This window comes from Hipposideros armiger, unplaced genomic scaffold (assembly GCF_001890085.2).
Source record: "Hipposideros armiger isolate ML-2016 unplaced genomic scaffold, ASM189008v1 scaffold_2, whole genome shotgun sequence".
Taxonomy (NCBI): domain Eukaryota; kingdom Metazoa; phylum Chordata; class Mammalia; order Chiroptera; family Hipposideridae; genus Hipposideros; species Hipposideros armiger.
In genome coordinates this window covers 7319892-7342544 of record NW_017731352.1, presented here as the reverse complement: position 1 = coordinate 7342544, position 22653 = coordinate 7319892, and the positions used below count along the sequence as shown (strand labels likewise).

At 40.9% G+C, this 22653-nt stretch overlaps 1 long non-coding RNA gene across 1 annotated transcript in view; it reads left to right on the top strand.

The window, feature by feature from the left end:
• LOC109379482 (uncharacterized) overlaps positions 1-22653 on the top strand; it is a 29953-nt gene that overhangs the window by 5356 nt on the left and 1944 nt on the right. The window lies entirely within an intron of this gene.

The following is a 22653-nucleotide window of genomic DNA, read 5'->3' as shown; positions in this document are numbered from 1 at the left end:
TTGTGTTTCATGTGAGCTGTACCTTATTATGAAGAGATGTTTTGATTCTTGAATGGTAGAATAATTTGTTAGCTTGTTAACTCTATGAAGCAGCAGTCATTGCTTTCTATCCTCAAATTTGGATGTCTGAATACCATTAAACAATTATAGGAGAGTAAGGAATTCCTTGACATGTGCATTAATTTCATGTCACAAAACATGAAATTCTATTTCTACATGAGCTCAATAGGCAAGGTCCATCTTTATGCTCTGGAAAGGGTAAATTCACCATTAAGAATGGAGAGAATTAGGACCGGCCGATTGGCGTGTTGCTTAAGAGTTGGCTTGGGACACCAGCTCTGGGCAGCAGGGCCCCAGTTTGGATCCCACATTAGGGCCAGTGATGCTGCGCCCTCTACAGCTAAGATGGTGAACAACAGCTCGACCTGGAACAGGGCTGCCATGAGTAGCCAGCGATGGCATAGGCTGCAGTGGAACTGCAGTGGGCTGCCATAAGCTACCATGAGTGTCTGGCAGCTGATGTGGGCAGCCTGCAGCCAACGTGAGCTGCCAAGAGCTGCTGTGAGTGGCCATCCAGTGGCCGGCGACCAATCTGTCTCACCCAGGAAGAGCACAATGATAATACCAACATGGGCCAGTGAAGCGACGTCCTCCACAACTAGACGAACAAAAGGACAGCAACTTGTCTGTTCCCCTTCCCTGATTCCCCAATGAAATCTAAAAAAAAAAAAAAGGAGAGAATTACTCCATTGAAAGTTTCCCAATTGGAGCCTCTTGGAGCCAACTCCGCTAGTATTGTGTTTTGTATCTAATGTGGAGTCAGTCAAAATGAATGCAGGAGGTGAGGGATGAAGTGAGCCTGACAGGAGGAGCTTAGCATTTGGAACCTTCACAGAGTCTGACGCAGTGACTTCCTCAGGGATGTTGGTCAATGCTTAGCCCATGGATTCTGTCTCTCCAGCTTTCCATTGGAGATTCAGTTGCTTAACTCTTTAGCAGGGGTTCTTTAAAAAGCAGTGAATTAGTCATTGCCTGAAAAGTGGTTTGAAGATATACTAAGTACTATTATGGTTAAATTGAGGGAGGTTACGTTTATGCACAACTTCTGTAAAAACCATTAGATAATTCTTTGGGTCAAAAGGACAATGCATTAGGATAAATAAGTAGGAAATAAGAGAAGTCATCGACTAGAAAGTGGAGCACTTGACAGGAGCTTCACGTGTGGTAGGATGGATTGGTTCTAGGGTTACATGGGATTGCCCAAGGAAAATAAATCTGTGGGGAGGGCTGTAAGAGGGGGAAGGATGGGTAGGCTATTGATGAGAACCTGGCTAAACAACTGATGCTTCAGAAACTTAAATATAAAACCAAACATGATATTTCCTTACAGCACCAGCTCTTCCTATTTTGGAAGCAAGTCATATCCAATTAACAATTACTTGTTGGGTATCATCTGCTATGCAATTGCCACTATGTTAGGATCTGTGAAAAAAACTAAAGGGTAAGAAATCAGGAGTCTGACTTTAAGGAATTTATAAACTCATTGAGGAACCAAGAGTTAGATACAGTAAGAAACTCTAAGACAGCAATATAATCAAGCAAATGTAATTAAGGGCAAATGCTAAGTTTTATGGGAAAGGGTGCATCGATAAAGGCTAGGAATCTTATTAATAGAAACTTTGGGGTAATTGCCAAAGGCTTTATAAGGAAGGTGGAGTTTGACCCAGGCCTTGAAGGGTTTTACTGCTCATCAATTTTAGATGGAAAAATTTTCCACGTTAAGCCATTTCTGTTTCAGACCAAGACTCCTGTTTCTCCTTCTTTCTTTGCAGATTCTTCTATGACTTCCCCATTAAATGTTAGTATTCTTCAAGTTTTGTACTTGACCATCATCCTTTTCACAAAACCAAATGATGGGTTAACTCAGAGCAGGGAGACTCTTTTAAAATGCAAACCATATCATGTTATTCCTACTCTTAAAACCATCCATGGTTTCCATTGCCCTTAAATAAAACTCGAAATCTCAGAGGTGACTGACATCAAGCTTGAGTCAGCAGCCTAGCCTCTTCCCATCTACTTCTTGACTCACCACACTGGAGGCACACTGACCTTTTTCCAGTTTCTCAAAAGCATCACTCTTTTCTGCCTTGAGGTCTTTGTCCTGCTTTTCATCTTCCAGAAAGATTCCTCTGCTCTTCCTCTGGTCAAATCCCATTCATCCTGCCTGTCACAGCCCAAAGATCACATCCTCTGAGGAGCTTCTCTGACCTAGAATTCTCTCTTCAGAGTGCCTGGTCTTTTAAATTAAGCACTCACTGGTATTTATAATTGTATGCTTGTTTGTTGGCTGGTGTGTTTAGGGTCTTTCACTCTTCCGCATAGATGAAAAGCTCATAGGGCAGAAGTCAATTTTGTTCACTACTGGCATTGCCTGGCACATGCTGGGTGCTCCATAGGGTTTTCTAAATAACTAATAAAAAGGAAACATTCTGCATAGTTTTGAATAAAGAAGTGGTTAGATCTGCCAGCAATATGTAGAACAGACTGGAGAGAGGAGTAACAAGAGTAGGCAGAAGCAGGTGTGGCCAGGTGGCTCAGTTGGTTAGAGTGTGTGCTCTCAACAACTAGGTTGCTGGTTCGATTCCCACATGGGCCAGTGAGCTGAGCCCTCTGCAACTAGATTGAAGACAATGAATTGAGCTGAGCTACCGCTGAGCTGCCAGTGGGCGGCCGGATGGCTCAGGTGGTTAGAGCACATGCTCTGAACAAGGTTGCCCATTCGATTCCCACATGGGATGGTGGGCTGTGCCCTCCACAACTAGATGGAAAACGGCAACTAGACTTGGAGCTGAGCTGTGTCCTCCACAACTAGATTGAAACAACTACTTGACTTTGGAGCTGATGGGTCCTGGAAAAACCACTCTGTTCCCCAATAAAATTTCTTAAAAAAAAAAAAAAGAGTAGGGAGAAGCATTACAAAGCCAACGCCTCTATGTAAGGCTAAAGTATTTCAGAACAACTATGATTAAGTGGGGATGGGAAGGACAAGGCAAAAGTACCCTTTTAATTCTGTTCTTTTCACCAAGAAAACTCAAGAGAAAAGTATCTCAAAATATAATATAAAAGTTAAACAAGTTGGACATCTTCAAAAACATGTGTACTAAAATCATAGGTCTCATACACAGTACTAACTAATTTGAAAAGATACAGTGGAAAATATATTCCACTCAAAATAGCAAACAAAAATAAAAATATGAATAAACTAAATAACAAATATGGAACAACTTAAAAATCATAGCAACGTTATAAAGATTTCAATAAATCTTCAAATTATAATATTCTTTAATAAAAAGCCTTGATCTTATTACAGGTGAATTATACCTGAATTAACCTATAAATGTAAGACAAGTCTTTTCAAAGTGCTCAGTGGATTTTTACAAAAATCGATAAAGAAGATTTTAAAGTTTATTTGGATGAATAAATGTTTGAGAATAACAAAAACACTATTGAAAAAAGAAGCAATGAGGAGGAAGATGTCTTTCCATATATTAACAATTTTAAGCTATAATAGCCAAACAGCACGATAAGCAGTGTAAGAATAGCCAAAGAAACCATTGAACCAAATGGAAAATCCAGAAATGGATCCAACTATTTATGAAAGTTTTTGATATGATATTTTAAATCACTGAGGCAAGGATAAATTATTCAATAAACAACTTTGTAAATATAGTTGAAAAACTGAAATTAAACCTGTAGCTATACAAAAAAAGCATTAAAAGTATTTATATAAATAAAATATCACATATAATATGTATTACTATATATAGGCTAATATACACAGGCTAATATACTCGTATATAGGCTAACACACAAATGTTTTTAAAAACTGTGCACACGAAGATTTAAATGCAAATGTTTATAGAAGCTTTATTCATAAACTCCCCAAACTGGAAGCAACCTAAATGACCATCAGTGGATAAATGAACGATGGTATACCCATACAATGGAATTGTACTCACCAGTAATAAGGAAATGATATATGGAACAATATGAATGAGTCTTAAAAGCATTATGTTGAGTGAAAGAAGTCAAATTCAAAGGGTTGAGTACTGGATGATTCCATCTATACGACACGTAGAAAAGGCAAAACTATGAAACTGCAAAACTGATTTGTTGAGGCTGGGGGTAGAGAGAGGGGGTCAACTACAAAGAAGCATGAGGAAAATGTTGGGGTGATTTAAATACTCTATATCTCATTTGTTACGTGACTGTATACGTTTCCAAAATGCAATGATCTGTATGTTCAGGAAGGATAAATTTTATTGTATGGAATTTATACCTCACTGAACCTGACAGCTAAAAACTCTGGCAGGTTGGTGTTTGTTTTTACACACACACACACACACACACACACACACACACTGAGAGAAAAGAGGGAACACAGAAGAGAGGGCAAGAAGCAAGGAGACTGATACGACAGAAAAGGGAGGAAGACTTTTGTTAAGATTCTTTGGTAAAGCAATATAATTCCTAATTGACTATAATATGGTGCATAACTGCGTAAAATTGCCAGCTACATGTCAAAGACATATTAGAGGAATAAAAGATCTACCATAAAATTTGAGAGGGTCTCCAAAATAAGAGATAATAAAACATTTAAAATAAAAGTTATATCATTATAGAATAAAACAAAGAGTTGATGCCTCTCTCTCCACTTATGATCGAACTGTATGATGAACTCCCTGCAGACCAGAAGGCTTGTGCTCATCTGCATAGCTGTTAGAATAAAACAAGTATATTCAGGCCACCCTCTTATCCTTTCCCTCCCCCTGCACCCAAAACACACACATGATAGCCTGAAAGCCAAGGAAATAGCAGAAGTTAACTCTTTTCCCAGCACCAATCTTTTCAGAGATACAGCCATTATCCAGTTCAGGTCGTAGTTAGCAAAAAAGAGGGAGTGACTTATGTTTTTGTCGTTCAGACAGTGTGAGTAAAATTAATATACAGAATTACATTTGAAATCCACATATGGCATCAGATTCATTTTTCAATCAGAAAAGAGAGTCACACTTGGAAAGTATTTGGGCCAGTTAATATGCATGAGTCCAAAGACAGCACAGAAAATATTAGTGCTGAGGCAAGTAATGGTAATTTAGCTCACAGAAGGAGGTTGGCTAAATTATGAGAAGAGTTGACTCCTGGAAGGCCAAGTCTGTACTGTGTAAAATCCAACCCCTCCATCCCATCTCCCACCCCAACCCCAAACCTCTCTTTTGAACACTCACATTAGTGTTCTGGCTTCTTGCCCAAGAACTTGAAAATGAGAGGATAAAAAGTAAGCTTAATGTTCTTTGCTAGGCATAAGTCTTCTTTCTTCTTCAACACAGGCCCAGGAGCTCCACTGGGAATGAAAGAGTAAGAATCCAGTATTTTTAATAGAATGATTTGAGGGCAGCATCATAAGGATTTAGTGGGAGCCATAAGAATAGGGGCCCCCTTGGGTCTCTGGGGTCTGTTCCCCAGACTTTGGCCATGCTGTTTTCACATATGGGAAAATGCAGGTAGAGTTTTCTTTCCAATCTTAACATCCTCTGGTTAAATCATATGCTTGCATTTCTCAGCCATTTCTGTCCAAATATGTTTTCCTAATGAGGCATTATATTCCTATGAAATCAAGCTGCTATTCCTCAAAAATAATATTTTGGTTTTTTTTAAAAAACACAAACGCTATTAGTTTGTGGACAATAACATTATGTTATTTTAAAAATAGTATATGATGATACTCCCAAATGCTGGCAGCCACCAATTACAATTTATTCGTGTTCCAAAAACATATTTTGGAACACAGTTCTGCATAAAATTTACAACATGTGATAGGTTTCCAGGCTAGCCCATACTATTGTGCCTAATTAAATGAAAAAAAAACTATAATAATACTGTTGTAATGGTCAAAGAAAAACCTGAAAGCCTTAGAAATTATTGAGATAAAATGACAATTCAAGAGAAGAAACAAAGCCCAGAAAGATTATAGAAAAACAGTACCAGTAATTAAATCATCAAAACAAACAAAAATCCCAAATATTTATCCCAAATATGGGTAGTTAAGAAAAGGTGACTAAATTGGAGAAGTTTTTAGATTGCATTCCATGGAGATTTTTTTTGGGGGGGGATGGTTTCCAGGCACTTTTCGGGGTTGAGAAATTAATGCCATGGTTCATTATTAAATCACATTTCTATGAAACGGAACAGATTTCCTTGGTGCTGCATATTGCTAATATCAGGCTTCACTTGGGGGCTCACAAAGGGGAAGTTAATAGGAAGAGAAAACCTGGAGAGCAGTGGTTTTCCTGAGGCAAGAGGAGATAGTGGGTTTATCGCAATCTTTTCTCATTACATGAAAAACAAAGTCCCTTCCTGTACTCTCTAGACATTTATCCCAGGTGGCCTCTTTCTCGTCCATGGATTTACATACTGATTTTAAACAGATGACTCTCAGATTTGTCCTTCAAGCTCCCATCATCATTCTCCACTTCACATCAACCCCATGTGTCCCCTCGAGTTGTTCCACAGATGAATCAAGTGACATTTGTCCAACAAGTATACTCATGCCCAACCCCACTCACCCCCATAAAACAAAAGAAACCCTCCTCCCATCACCTCCCTAGTCACCTGGGCCAGAAGTACTACGGTCACTTCTCCATGGACTCCACATACGTGCATAGTCAGCCCTCATATCCCCTCAAATTCCCCTACCCGACGTCGCTCAGCTCTGTTCCCGCAGCCCTACCCACAGCCCTACTGCAACAATTCTGTTATGACAGTAACAGCTCTCCCTGCCCACAGTCTTGCCCCTCGCAGTCCATTTCCAGATCGCCAACAGAGCCGCCATCACTCTGTTCCAAATCCTTCGGGGGCTCCTGCTCGCCTACAACAGGGCCGCTCAAAGGGAGACTGTCAGCTTCAAAGTCAGTGCAAGGGTGGGAGGAGGTGGTACAAGATGATGCTGGTCAAAATGCACATTTCTGGACATAGTCCTGGGATGATGGAATCTGAGTCTTTCGGGCAAGGGGAGCTGGTAAGACCTAGAAATCTGCATTTTTAAGCAAGTTGGGGTGATTGACAAAAAAATGTACTTATGTTTGAAAACGACTGATTTAGGAGATGACCTCCACCCCCTTGGACAGGGCAAAAGGTCACCCACACGCCTCAGCCTGCCCACTTTAAAGCGTTATCTCCTTCTACTCCACGCTTCCCTCTCTTCTACACACACCGGGCTGTTTCCTAGATTCCACTGCCTGTGTCTTTGCCCTGCCTGTGATGCCTCACTGGCCTCCATTTCCCTGGTGAATATGATTCACCTATCAAATCCCAGCAGAAGCTGGCAAGCTGAAGTAGAAGAAAAGTAATTATTTGTCCCAAGGTTTCTGAGGGTGCTCATGGCAATTCTTAGGGTGCATTTTAATAGCCATTTTCTACGTCTCCTTTGGTTACCATTAAAGGAATCACCAGAAATCCTCTCCTCCCCAATCCTTATTTAAGAGTAGAAACAACTATCCCGTTAAAAAATAGAACATAAAAATAAGCTCACACCTGCTTCCACTGACATTTACACCAGGTCCATGTCGGAGCCACATGGAAAACAGGCTTTCAAAAAAATGGCTTTGTAAAAGGAAAGATGCTGAAAATGCAAGAATAATCATTATTATTTGTTCTAAAATCCTACTGTATATTTTTCCATCCTTTTTATTTATAACATAAAGTGCTTTTCTCAGTAAATCAACAAATATGAGTATTCATGTCACCAAGTGCTGATGATTAAAAATAATTACTTTAATGGTAGCTGGCCTGATGCCAAACATGATCGGGTTTTGCATTTCAAGCACGATTGTGGATAATTTACATCTCCTTTCGCACCAATACCCCACCACCCTTAATGGATTCTATTTTAGTTTTTATGAATTAATAGAAATTTAGTGCCCAATTCCCTATATCCTAGCCTACCGTTTGCTTTTAGAATCCACAGAATTATCTTTTTCTTTTTTCCCCTCTTTAAATCAGGATGGCTCAATATTACACACTTCTTCAAGTTACTTATTTAAAATATTTAGCTGTCTGCTTTCCACAAGTCCTGAGTGGAGGCACAGGAATGGGACGAACTAGAAGGGAAAAACAGGACCAGGTCTCATGTCTCCCAGCGGGCCTCTGATTTACTCAGGGGGACCTTTGTGGCCAAGTCTGCATGCTGTCACCTTCACAAACAAAGCACAGGATCCCTCAAAAGTCCCAGTCACAGCCTGAGGGGCCTGGAGTCTTAACTATGTGAGGCCTTTCAGTGGGAGAGAAGATGGGGCCACCGCTTTTCCTTTCTTTCTTTTTCTTCCTCATTTGAGATATCACATGTAATGAAGATATGTCAAAACAGGGTTAGAAAGAACTGTAGCAAGTTTTTTAAGGTTTACAATGAAGAAATTAACACTTTTACCAAAAAATGCAATATAATGGTATTATTCAAAAGATAATTCTAAGATTTATTAAAAATATATGCATTAATACATGGGGCCCTAAAGGCTGTGTCACCCAGTAGTAGGAATCCAGTTTCAATTTGTATAATTGTTTGCAATCCTGTCTATGTATCTCGGTGACACTACATGAACAAATGACAGTATATAGCCATTTGAAGATAATGCCAAAAGTAAAAATTTGATGTCCCAAGTAAATGTGAGGTCTGGATCAAATGGCCCCCCAGTCTCTGAGCTAGACAGATTCGTAAATATGTATGTGCCATGTACATGCATTTTAAAATGTATTCATTGTTGATAAGGTCAGGGGAGAAGGGGATGATTTCCCAAGGATTTGGCTCCAAAGGTGGGGCTATAGTAAGTAAAAAGGACCGAGAAATGTCACTGGGTCTAGTGGAGGCCCTGCTGCTGCCTGTGAGAGGGAGCAAAAGGGTTAAATGAGCAAAGATGCTGCAGGCATATATAAAATAGGTTGCTGGGCAACCTATTATAAACACTCCTTGCATTGCTTGAGTCCTACCAACCAATGGCAGGTGTGGAGAAGACATGGCTTTATTTACTCACTCTGATTTATGTGTTTCTTGCACTAGTCCTTTGACAGTGGGGAAATGTATTTGTAACTTGAATAGTGTCTTCATTCGTAATATCTTCTTTGATCATCCTATGAAATCTCAAGATAACTTTGGAGAACAGAACAGTGGCACCATTTTGCAGGAAAACCTGGTGGCAATTCGAGATGTGGGACTGGGCAGTAGGAAGAAATTACTGAAGTTCCATTTGCTTTGGAAAGAAAACCAAGGCATGCCAGGTTATCAGGCTGAGACCAAAAGAACAAAGCCCTTTTACATAATTACAAAAAAAAGTTACTCTATCCCAGAGGATCACTGGGCTCTCCAACACTTTGCCTGGCCTAGACTGTATCTCTTGGTTTGAAAATGGCCTTGGACGGTGACAGCTCTTTTCCCCCAGCCTAGCCAAATCACAGGGTCTGGTGATCTCCATCTGGTTGGACAGTCTGTACATAGGAATGAGCCCTTAGGCATTTGTGATATGAGACAGATGTGCAGCACCACACCAAAGCCAGTCACCTGTACCTTCTACTAAGTCATGTGTGCCTTCTACAAAGCATCTCAACTCTCTGGAGCAGCAACAACACTCACAACAGAAAAGAAAGGAAGGAAGGAAGGAAGGAAGAGAAAGAACTGGGTAGACGGGGGAAAGGGAGGGAGGGAAGGAGAAAAGAGTGAGAGAGATACACAGACTACAGCTATAGGTTGAGTCTCCTGTGGATTCTGGATTCTCAGACTACCCCTGACCAAGGCATTAGGATATACATAAGCCACCTGTAAGAATATCCTAAGAAACATGTCTTATGCAATAATAGTGCTTTATTTACATTTTCACTCAACAAACTATTTCCCATTTACAATGCTATGAGTATTATGCTAGGCGTTGAAGACACAACTGCTCCACAAGACCGTCTTTACTCTCAAAGAGATGGCAGTTCAGTGTGAACACAGACACGAAACCAGACCATTACAGTATATTATGGAAAGTGTTACATGTCCAGTTATATGAAGGGCAGAGAAGGAAGAGTTATGGGAGTGCGGAAGGAGCTGTGCAGGGAGGAAGTGGTCCAGCAGAGGCGAAACTCATGACGTTTGCCTAGGAAGACCTTGCAATCCTATTGGAAGAAGGACCTAATTAATTAATGAGCAAAGAGCATTAGATTAGTGTGTCCTGTGCTCATAAAGTGAAATTGTAATTGTAATGGTTCAGGCAATCAGAGGAGTAGGCTTTGTGTGATTCAAGGGACACGCTAGGGGTTGTGCGGTGAGGGCACACAGAGTTAGGAACCACGGCTGCTCTCTCAACAGAGGGCACAGTACTTTTTCTTTACCATGGTGACAACAGTCACAATGAACTGAGTTGTTACTGGCCTAGCTCTTTAAATATATTACAGTAAGTCCCTGACTTATGAACATTCAAGTTGCGAGCTCTCACAGATACGAACAGACCTCGCATTATGAACATTTGTAGATGGGAACAAATCGCTGAAGTAGCTCACATGTCTGCTGGGCATTGTCACAGTTGTGCTGCTGTGTGCTTACTGTACAGTGTGATAGTGTACAGCAAGTAGGAGCGCGATCAGAGCCCAGGATGTCCAGAAGCAAGAGGAAAAGCAGTGGTGATGTGGAGGGGACTGCTAGGAAGCGCAAAGCAATACCCATGGAAACAAAGTGAAAATAATTGAGAGGTTGGACCAAGGCGAAAAGATGGTAGACGTCGCTCATTCTTATAACATGAATCATTCAACTATTGGCTTTACATTGTATATTTGTGTCAAAGGTGTATAAGACTCACTGTGTCGGACTTACAAACAAATCCGACTTACAAACATTCTCCTGGACCCGAACGCATTCATAAGTCGGGGACTTACTGTATTCCGTTTAATCCTTATAATAGTAATATGAAGTAGGCACAATGATTACACCCATTTTAGGAAAGACCTAGTGAAATTTGCTGATTTAACTTACAGTTGGAAGTGACAGAGCCTGGAGTGGAACACAGGTAGTCAGAAACCAGTACCCATGAGTCCCTTTTCTCAAGTCCCATTCTGCCCCTTCCAATGACAGTCCACACCCTGGTGGCTTTTCAGCTATTCCCTGAAGTTGTGAAATAGCACCAGACTCAACGGCTTCGGGATGAGGACAGAAACATGACCAACCCTCCTGTACATGTGCACAATTGGGTCAATTGAGGCTCCCCAGCTGACTGCTGCTGCAGCCTATTTGGAGGGACGAAGTGACCCTGGTGGTGTACATACAATAATTCTATTCTCCAGCCCCTCCCCCATCACCCTAACGAGGGTGGTTTTACAGCTGAAGCAGTGTGTGTGTGTGTGTGGGGGGGGGCGGGGAGGGATGTGGGGGTGTGTGTGTAAAGGGGGAAACAGGAGGTGAGTACACAATGGGAATTGATCTCCGAGAGCCGATTCTGCTTCTGGCTACACTCCCCTCCCTGGGTTGGATTCTGCTGCTGGCTACACTCCCCTCCCTGGGAGCCACACCTGCTGTGGTCCTTAAGCCCTGCCTCCTAAAGAGCACCCTTCTCTGACTTATTGTGATTGAACTACAAATTCCCCAAAGGTCTCTGTCTTCTTTTCTTCCCTGCCTAATGGCCTGCCTACTTCAAAGTTGGTCACATGTTGCTGATCTAAAAGGCAGCTTTCAGGTTACGTGGGGAATGAGAAGAAAAAAAGAAAGGAAACCATACACTCACTTTATATAGAAGGCTATCCCTAATACACAGTGGCAGATTAGAGCTGGGTTGTGAGAGCCCTGGAACCTATTATTCAGGTCCATGACTTATGTAGGTCAGTGTAAATAACCTCGGGCATAAAACGGTTAACTTTTATGATGGGTGAGGCAACCAATTTAAGTAGATGGTTCAACATGCTTTATTGTGGTTTAAGCCAATTTTTGATTGAGAAAATGGAATACACACTGGAGTAGCAACTGAACCTTATCTTCCTTGGTGTAAAGTCAGTGGGATCACTCCGACTTTCCTAGCAGTGCCACTTTGCCAATTTCAACGTCATTTCAATGTCCTTTTGGGTACTTTGCAATTGGGAGAAGCTGCTTTGGTGCCTTGCTTATGGATTTGTGGTCTGAACAGTCAAGTGTATCAAGTGTATGGTTAATTGGAAGAGAATTGATCATGCTTCATTTTTAATAGTAAGTCTTACCAATCTATTAGTAGCTACTATTATTAATCTCTTTTAAAGTGTATTCAATTAGAACAAGAGTCAAAGATATTGTAAGTTCTACTGATCAGTAAGCTGTTTGCTAATTGTTTATTCATTTGCTCTTATTGTTGCTTAATATAAATGGTTTTAATCAGTGTAGAACACTTCTTTCAACCTATCATTCATAATTAAACAGAATAAAAACTTTTCCAGAGGTATTTCTCTCTCTCTCTCTCTCTCTCTCCTTTTTTTTTTTTTTTTGGTGTCCCTCAGTGGGCAGAGGTATAGCTCTTAAACTCCAATTGAAAGCAATTACTTCCTATAGGTTCAGATGCTGGCTCCTGATCCTGGTAGCGTAAAAGGAATCCTAAGTGCATATATTGTCTTGACTGCATTTAGTGTTGGCTGTTGCCTTGCCTCTATGACTTTTGCTGAACAATACATACTTGGCTACCCAGCCCCCACCCCCACCCCAATATCTCCTGTTTCTCTGACAGGGGCTGACCAGTGTCATCTGCTGAACTTTGGCTCGGGCTGTTGATCTGGTGTCTGGACCCCTAGCCTAACCCACCCTACTGAAAAGGTGACTGACTATTTGAGGGCCTCCTGCCATGATCATCTGGATGCTAATGGCTTTGATTGATTGTATTCTTTTATAATTTCCTCTGTGCCATTCTGAGAATTCCACACTTCTTTTTATTTTCCTGATATCCACACTCAGGTGTGACAGAAACAGAAAATAAATCAAGTGATGGGATGTCATGGATCTGCTTGAACCTGTGATGTTTGCTTGTAGATTAGAATGGAGTGATTATCCACCTGCTAACTTCTCATATTTACCTCTTTGCCCTTGGAAAATTTAATTATGCTGATGAATTTACACTAAATGTTCCTGTAGTAATCATCACTTTACAGCCTTCTTTGGAAAGTCTCTTTACCCTGCTTTAATTTTCTTGACAACATTTACAACTACCTGGCACTAAGTTTTATATTTATGAGTATTTGTTTATCGTCAGTGTCTATCACTAGATGAAAATTCCATGAGAGTAAGAATTGTACCTGCGGTACTTGGAACAGTACCTGGCACACAGTTGGGAGTCAATATGTGCTTGTTGAATAAATGTGAAGTGGATGAATTAGTCACAGGCAAGAAGGGTTTGCAATTCTAGGAGAGGATATTGTTGATTATCACTGTCATATACTGATATCCCTTCTACAGAAATCTTCAGGACTAAGATCTCTAGGATGTTTTGTTATAGACTCACTTGATAATGGGAGATGAATGAGGTATTGTGGCATAGTGATTAAGGGCATGGATTCTGGATTCAGATTGCCTAGGTTTGAATCTGGTTTTAACTCTTACCATCTGTTCAAAATTTCTTACAAGTTATTTAATTTATTTGCAACTCAATTTCACCTTTTCAGAATGGGGATGATAGCAGCGCCCCTTAAGGGTACTCAAAGGGTTGTCATGAAGATGAAATAAAAGACTATATCTAAAGCTCTTGCAATAGTAATTTGCTCATGGTAAGCACACAATAAGTGCTATGTATTACTAGCTAGGATGTGGTTACAGACAACAAAAGATCAACTCACATTTACTTAGTTGACTAAAATGATAAAGGGAATTTATTGGTTCACGTAACTGAAAAGTTCAGAGGCGAGATGTGATTTAAGCATGGATTGATAAGAATTCTGTTTACGTTGTTTTTTTTTCCTTTTTTTTCCCAATTCACTCCATTCTACCCTTATCCCATTGGAGATGTCATTCTTTATGGCAGTAAGGTATTGTAATCATTTTTTACCTTACAGACACATTGTACACTACCAAGAGGAGAAGATTCTCTTTAGATAGCTTCCATGGGAGGTTGGAGTAGTTTCTGCCTAGAAACTAACTCTGACAGTCTCCTGACATGTCTCTGGGAAAACTGGATCACAGGCTCATCTTGACCCAATCACTGTGGCCTCTGGGACTGGATATATAGATTGGCTTAAGCTAATCCTGTAAAACTTCCTGGGCTGGAGAGGGGGTCAGCTTGCATTGAAACACTTGGGAGTTCCTGGTCGAGGAGTAGAAACCCAGACCAAAACTGGGGCACTATTAATAAGAGAAAGGAAAAATGGATGCCAAAAATAGCAAAAGTACTTGATTGGTGAGTAAATTGTACAGAACTTCTTCAATCCCACTGATGCTGCAAAATGGGCAGAAGAAAAAATTTCATCAACATCACCATCACCTTGAGGAAGCAATTATTTTGATGAAATGGTTTCTCTAATGCCTGCAATGATAGGGTGTTCCTCCAGCTTCATGGCTTCCTAAAAAGACATTTTTTTTTCACTCCAATCTCTCTCTCTTCAACAATTCCTCCACCAAAAAATACATTCTGCTGTTTTAAATTTTCTGGAGTCTTTTGGATCTCCTTGTATACAATATGAATAAGAAGACTTTAATCTCTTATAATCTTGGACTGTATTCTTAACTTTATAAAGTAAAAGCATCCTTGCCAGTCAACTCTCTCCTATACAATAAAAACCAATGATAGCGAGTGAATTTAAAGTGGGAAGATGATCAATTTCATGATGCTTGTTTTTCTTGTAAAGCTTAGGTGACGTTGTCAATTTGCATAGGATACTGAAATATAACCATACTATTATCACGGTGACAAAGGTACATGAAACAGTGTCAGGAATCTTGTTTTGGAAAGTGTTCAGGCCACTTTTTATTCTTGCTTTTTTTTTTTTGGTTTTAATGATGTATATTAAAGACACTGCTTTCCTTGTAATCTTCTGTATAAAGCGTTATTATTGACATCTAAGGATTAAGTTTTAATTGAAGTAAGATTTCAAATGGTCTATTATCTGTGATCCCTATATAACGATCACAAAGACATCCTAAAGCAGGCAATGAAACAGATAAATATGTTGAAAAGACAGCTAACAGCTCCATTTAGCTCACCCATGCTTGCCAAACTTGACACACACAATTTATCCCAGACTGATGGAAAGGGAGCATAAAATATAGCCAGCTTGTGATACTGTATGTTTCTCAGATCGTGTTTCCTTGGGCTGAAAGTCAGGTATCTCATATGCCCAGATATGGTATTTATATAGCTGTGGATAGGTTTTGTGCCCAAACAGCATATTTTTTATGCTTTAGTTTGGAACTTCCTTGAGAGCAAGGTTAATGGTGAGTCTCTCATCTATGTAGTGTGTTCGATGAAATGAGTGCTCATTTCTCTCCAGCACAAAGAGAGAATGGAGAAACATCTGTGACTAAACCCAGACTACCACCTAGGAAAGAAGTGAGAAGTGAATCCAACAAATATTTAACAAACAGTAATTTGAGACACAGTTATTTCAAATGATAGGAAGTAAGAGTTTTGCTGTAAAGGTGGTGCCAGTGACATTTTTAGTCTCTAGATCAGCGGTTCTCAACCTGTGGGTTGTGACCCCTTTGGGGGTCGAACGACCCTTTCACAGGGGTCGCCTAAGACCATCGCAAAAAGATATTTACATTACAATTAATAACAGTAGCAAAATTACAGTTATAGAGTAGCAACGAAAATAATTTTATGGTTGGGGGTCACCACAACATGAGGAACTGTATTAAGGGGTTGCAGCATTAGGAAGGTTGAGAACTGCTGCTCTAGATGTTTTCAGATCTTCACTCAACAGTTTTGCTAGGGGAACATGTCACCGGAAATCTGCTCTGGGCTGATCAGTCTGAATTTGAGTCTGTTTTCAACAGTGATCCAATAACCTGGATTCCAAGGGGCTATAGGTGAAGCCTGGACCAGCCTTAGATTGCAGCTTCATGGAAGCTGTGGGACTAGACCGCAGCAGCAGTGTTGTCTATTTTTATTAGGAACAGCACCCCCTTCCATGTATGTCCCCTTCCAGATCCCTGGTCAGCCAGCTACTTCCTACTTCCCAGCTCAGGACTTGCTTAATCTGGGCTAAATTAAGTCTCAGATATATAGAAAGGCCCTGTCAGAAAGAAGCCAGTGAGGGAAACCTCTTGTGGACATGCATTGAAGTAGAAATAGCCTACCACTTCCCAATATACCCGTCCTTTTTCATTTAGGACACTGGGGACACACTACAATTGAGTGTGGATGGGGGGGGGAGTGTGGGGGCAAAGGAAGGTGGTGCCACTTGACTCCAGCGTGGGTATGTCAGTATCGGCCTGGGGGCTGTCACTGCTCCCTTTGCTTCTACTTCTCCACTGGCCCAAAAGTTTCATTTTCTGTCTTCACGTAAGTGAGTCAGGCTGGAGGTACAATTTGAGATATAAATACCCAGCAATTTCCAAACAGCCTCTTCAAGTTGGAAAAACCAGTGAAAGGTCTTCGCTTCTGTTTTGCAAAGGGGGGATGATAAAAAGGGTAGTAGAGACAGAGATGTTAGCAATAGGCAATATACTACACTAAGTAGGCCATTGTGAATAGGTAATATACCATACTAAAATTCCACAGGTGACAAGAAAAGTGACCAGAGAGAGCTAAATATTTAGTAGGAAGACTGGCAGCAGAACCAGGATAAGCCACTTTGCTCATGGGTGGCAGAGTTGGGGGCGCAGACATAAGAGAAAGAAAAAAAAATTTTTTTTCCCATTTGATTTCTTGGACGAAGCTTACCCATCCTCTAACGTAATCATTCTCACTACTTTATTGGAGAAACACTGTCATCTCTCCTCCTGCCTTGGCCACATCACCCTCCCTGGGAACGTGGCTCTGCTCTCTGAGGACGCCCCCCAGGACGTCCCAGGAGAGCTTTCAAGGACTGTCACGTTGAACTAGAAGAGTCCATGGTATGCAGCCAGGAGCCAGAGCAGAGAAGAAAAAACAGGTTTCAACTGAACAGAAGGGAGTGAGGCCAACTGAAGGAAAGCAGTGTCAGGGCTGCTAACCAGAGAGTTCTTCCTTCAGCCCGGAACCACCTTATCCCTTCTCTGCCTGGAAAAGGTTCCCTCAGTTGCCAAAACCCAGCTCAAAACCCCTCCTTCCCTGGGAGCCCTCTCTAGACTTTCCCAGTCAGAGTTGGTGGCACCTTTCCCCATGACAGCAGCTCCTCCTGACACTGTTACATGCATGCTTTCTCTAGCCAGACTGTGTGCCTTTAGAGGACAGAGGATCTGTCCTATTTATTTTTATGTTCCCCAACCTGGGATAACAATAGTATCGATGATGATGATGAAAGCTAATACTCACATAGCACTTACTATGTGCCAGCCATTGTTCTAAGTGGTTCACATATGTTCACTCATTAACCTTTAGAATCCTATAAGGCAGTTTCTATTATTCCACTCACTTTAACAATGACAAAACCAAGACCAAGAATGACTAAATGGCCCTCTAAAGATTAAGTGACAGGGACACACAGCTTCTGAGTGCTGGGACTACTGGCAGACAAACTGAGCATTTGACGCTGTCCTCTCTACTGCCAAAGCTCGTGGTAGAAAGTCAGCAAATGATTTTTTCATGAATGAATGAATGGACTGGGGAAGGAACCTGAAACAAGTGCCACCTAAGAATGGTTTAGATTTTTTTTTGTCCATGAGATATGTAGAGATCATATCTTGTTCTCCAACTCTTCATCTGATAAAAGATTGATTTCTGGATTAATGAATTTCTTAATATAAACAATCTTAGAGAAATTTAAAAATACTACTTAGTTTCATACAGCATATTATTGCATTACATGTATATGTGTATAAATCAATATGTATTTAAAAATTGAAACATACATCTGCAATGAGTATTGAATCAAATAATCTCAAATACAGAAGCAACCTACATCCACCCACCAATCTTGTGTTTGTGTTCTATCTACAAAGTATTCATCAATAATGATTATCCAACCTTGGACTGAACTCCTCAAGGGACGGGAAACTCACTACCTTTCAGAGCAAACTATTCCCTCTGAAAATGTCCCATCGTTTGAGATCTTCTTCCTTACACTGAGCTGTTGTGTGGTTGTAACCGTTAAGTCACTCTGCTAACTTCCTGATTCTAGTAGGAGGCAGGGTCCTGGGCCAGAAGACATCTTTGGCTCTCCTTTCTCTAATATTGCCAAGTTATTACACATGACTCCCTTTGTCGTAAAGAACCCATCGATTAGATTTTACTCATTGTATCCATATTGTAGTGCTTGACACTGTTCCATTTGCTTGGGTTTTGGGGACCGAGGAAAGAAGAGGGTGAGACTTCTGAATAAAAAGGTAACATGCCAAAGAAACCTGTAAGTCGCTTAGAATGCTGCTTCCTCAAATCTAAATCTCAGGTGCACATGAATCTCCTGGGGATCCCATTACATGTAGACTCTGATACAGCAGTTCTGACCTAGGGTCTGAGATTTCTTATTTCTAATAGGGTCCCAGATGATGCCGATACAGCTTGTCCACAGACCACAATTTGAGTAGCAAAGAGTTAGAACTTATGAAGGTGTCAGACTGCATTTGCAATAATTCTCCTGTTCTGGGCATTTTCCTTTAAACCAGGACCCCTGCTTATTTAAGAACTCTAGTTTGTCCATTCACCTGACAACAGGATTTCTCAAACTTTAATAAATATAAAGAATCAGGTGGGGAATTCTTTAAAAAGTCAGATTCTTGATCCTTCCAGATAGAATATTTGGGTAGGTCTAGAATGTGGCCAAGTAATGTAAATTTTTTAACAAGTTTGTCCCCCACATATGATTTTGATGCAGATAGCTTTAGCTGAGGCTTTAGGCAACACTGCCTGGGATGAATAAGGTAAGTAGAAACACTGGTTTTCTACATAGCTCATCCCCCTTAATCATCAGAGTGAAGGATGTCAACTAAATGTTGACCATATTTTGTAGGAGTTGGTAACGAAGGCTGAGTCACACTGGTTAGTCAAACTACTCTCTCACAGTCACAAGGACATGCCCCAAGAATGCCTCCCTGACTGGTGAATCCAGTCCATGCTACAGGAAAACTTCAATCAATAATAACGATATTCACAGAGCAAATGATATGGTAGACCTATGGATACCATTCATTGCTGAATTAGGTAGGCCAAGGTGCCATTTATCTGGGTTCTTCCTCTTAACAAATGGCAACTTCATAAAATGAAATGGCACTACAAGACCCCTGCCAAATTAGTAGCACTCTTGTTTTAATCTGGATGGTTAGAGGATCATCCAGCTCCCATAGGGTTTAGAAGAAAGTTAGCCACATTTTAAAAATTCCCAAGACTAGGAGCTCACAGCTCTGTTTTTCTAATCTGTTTTCTTCCCAGAGGATGTGCAGAGAACAAGTAAGTGAGGTCAGCATGCTTCACTAAGCCCTGGAAATAAACTGTCCAGGGGTTACCAGGAAGAGGTGGGGAGAACTGGGAAGGGGGAACTCATGAGCTATGCAATCTCTGCTTAACGGAGCTGAGACCAAGGAAAACTTCCAGGTTGATTTCTTGAAATGCTCGAGGGGGGTAGGATTTCCGCCACAAATATTTCTTAGGAAACCAAGAATCCAATTGGCTTCCTGCTCAAACAGGCAAAATGCCACTGAGCTCAAGGATATACTAATGGGTAGAACATGCATTTTCTTATTCTTATACCATGTGTGTATCACCAGAGCAACTGGCTCATTCATACATACTCATATAATTATTCCTAAATGACCTTGTTGTGTTGAAAGCTTGCTAAGGTTGTGGTAAGATGATGAAATGAAATCTGTGCTGCCTAGGGGGAAAACACTAAGGAAACGCAAATTTTCAATGTGGATTTTATGTGTATGCATTTTTGTGCTGACTATGTGTTGGAACAATGTGACTTTTGCTATCGGGATAACTGGCAATGTGCCAGTAACATTTGAAAATAAAATGGCTAGGAAAATTATTGCAAAATGAAGACCTGTATCAGCAGTTTGTACTTTTTCCACTCCCAAGTGCTCGCCGATGAGACAGGCTGATTGGATATGGTGATAGAGGATCAAAGGGGTTTTCAGGACGGCCATCCCCTGACCTTTCCAAAGCAGACAAACACTCAGGGTTGCACGGAGACATAACAACATACGGTGGCGTGGAGGTGGAGACTTTTGTAACAAGACACAGATGTAAACAACCAAAACGTGCCCCACTTTGCCCCTTGATTAGTGGTGGCTTCATCTCCTCCCCACTCCACCCCCCCTTTTTCTTCAAATTAATTTATATTCCCTGGTTTCATGAGAATGAGTAGGCTTCTTAAGAAAGCTTTCCATACCATGGACATTTTGGGACCATGTAGTCTAACACCTATGGTTAAGACTGGTAAAAACTGAGGTTAAGTGGCCTATTGAAAAAATCACATCAGTTAGTTGATTGCAGAACCAGAAAGTTGAGAATAAGGCTCTATCCTGACCTTTCTATGTTGGCTCTTGACCTGCCCATCATTTAACTATAGAAATATTCAGGATTTGTGTTACTCTGGTTATTTAAACTTGACACAGTTCATTTGGATGATGATATTTCTAACTTATCTCTCCCATCTCCTCAGACCCTGGCCTAGAAAAAAGTAAACAGTCAGAAAACACTTTTTACAATATCTGCTGAATGAGTGAATGAGTTTTGTACATCAGTTATCTTTGCAGATTTTCTGTATATTTTTAGATCAGTGTATTCTTTTTGAATACAAACTGCGATTTTAAAAAAATATAAGCTGTCATTTAATTTTGGTTTTCCCCCATACACTGCAATCAGCAATAGCACCACCAGTGGCACCACCATGATGATAAATGTCAACAGAGTCTACACTGAAAACTGTTCACATTCAGTTTTACATTCCAAGGGTCAGATTCTCAGGAGGGCCAATTACAAATGGCAAATAATGCCTCATGGGACTATATTTATATAGAGACCGTAAGAATTCATTTTATCTAATGGTAGTCTTTCTGACTGGGTTATTACTTGTGGCTGTGGTTGAAATCAGCCACCATAAATTACGTGAAATCTTCTTTCTCCTGCTGTGCATGTGTGTGCGCACGCACGCACGCGTGCTCGCACACACACACACACACACTGCAAAAAACATGTCTGTATTTTCTAATCCCTCTGTTTTTAGTTCCTCTTCTCCTTAAAGCGAATACATTATTTAAACACACACACACACACACACACACACACACACACACACACACACACACAGAGTTGTTTCCTGCTTCTTCTTCAGTTGCCTTTCCAGTGCCCCTGATTATTATCTCCCAGTGCTTGCTACCCCATAATACAGGGCCTGCCTTGTTTTCCTCACTAGTAGATGTGCAAAGGCAGAGTTTGAAGACTGAAAGCTAATTAGTGCAGTGTTTCTTCCTTTGAGCTCAGAGAAACCCCAGGATCGTACAGCTGATGTCTCCATCTCCAGTAGAAAGAGATGTCTCCAGTCTCTCTCTTTTTCAGGTTAATCTAGCTTGTTCTGAATTGAACTGGAAAGTCTGCCCTGGTGACTCTCCTTTAGTTTTCTATTGGTCCAGGCCATGGGATGTGTTGTTGCCAATGTGACAAAATAAAACTGTGTGCAGAAAACTGCATGGAGAGTGGGCCCCGTGGAGAGGAAGACTTCTGGTCCCCCTCCCCCGACAGCTCATGTGCTCCCCTGTGTATGCAGAATGGATGTTGTGTTTGATGGGGGACGTTGAAGCAAAACGGAGGTAGCCTGAGCTTATTCTTTACTCAATGACATTTGATAATACTGTTTTGGCCAGATTTGCACAATTGTTGGAAAGTAATTTTGTAGCCTGAAACTCTCCCTTTACCAAGAGGATGCCTGAGTCAGATGAACTATCTGAAGACACCCTTGTGATCCTCTACGATGCTGATTAGAAAATCCAACAGAACACAAACAAATCCACAATCCCTATGGATACCTAAGTTAGATTTGAAATGCTAAATATATTTTAAATTAAACTACTTGGTATTTGCACCTAGACGTAATATACTGTATGAATACAAGTACGTCTGCAATTCTGAAAATCTCTGCTCATCTCTATGGTGACATCACATCAGTTTTTACTTATCTGTCGACAACCGAGTGTTCTCAATATCCCAGTTCAGGTTCTGATCTAAAAAGCGGAGTGCAGAAAGGAGGAAATATGTGGTGAGGGGCCCAGCAGGTCTGATGTGGTGCAGCTTGGTATGCAGGGGAGCCGAGACCTAAAGAAATCTGAGAGCTGTTTCAACTCAGCTTCCTTGAAGTGCTTCCTCCAAATCATCGCACGGGATCTTTGGACCAAAAAGAGATGGCCTTGACTCCCAACTACCTCTGCTTTGAAAATGTAAACCTAAGGGGTCCCCGATGGCCTGGGTTTGGGGTCCTGCCTTTTTTTTTTTTTCAACTTTCTTTTGATGCCGGACGTGATAAAAGAAATAGTAAAAGAACTCTGGGTTCTTT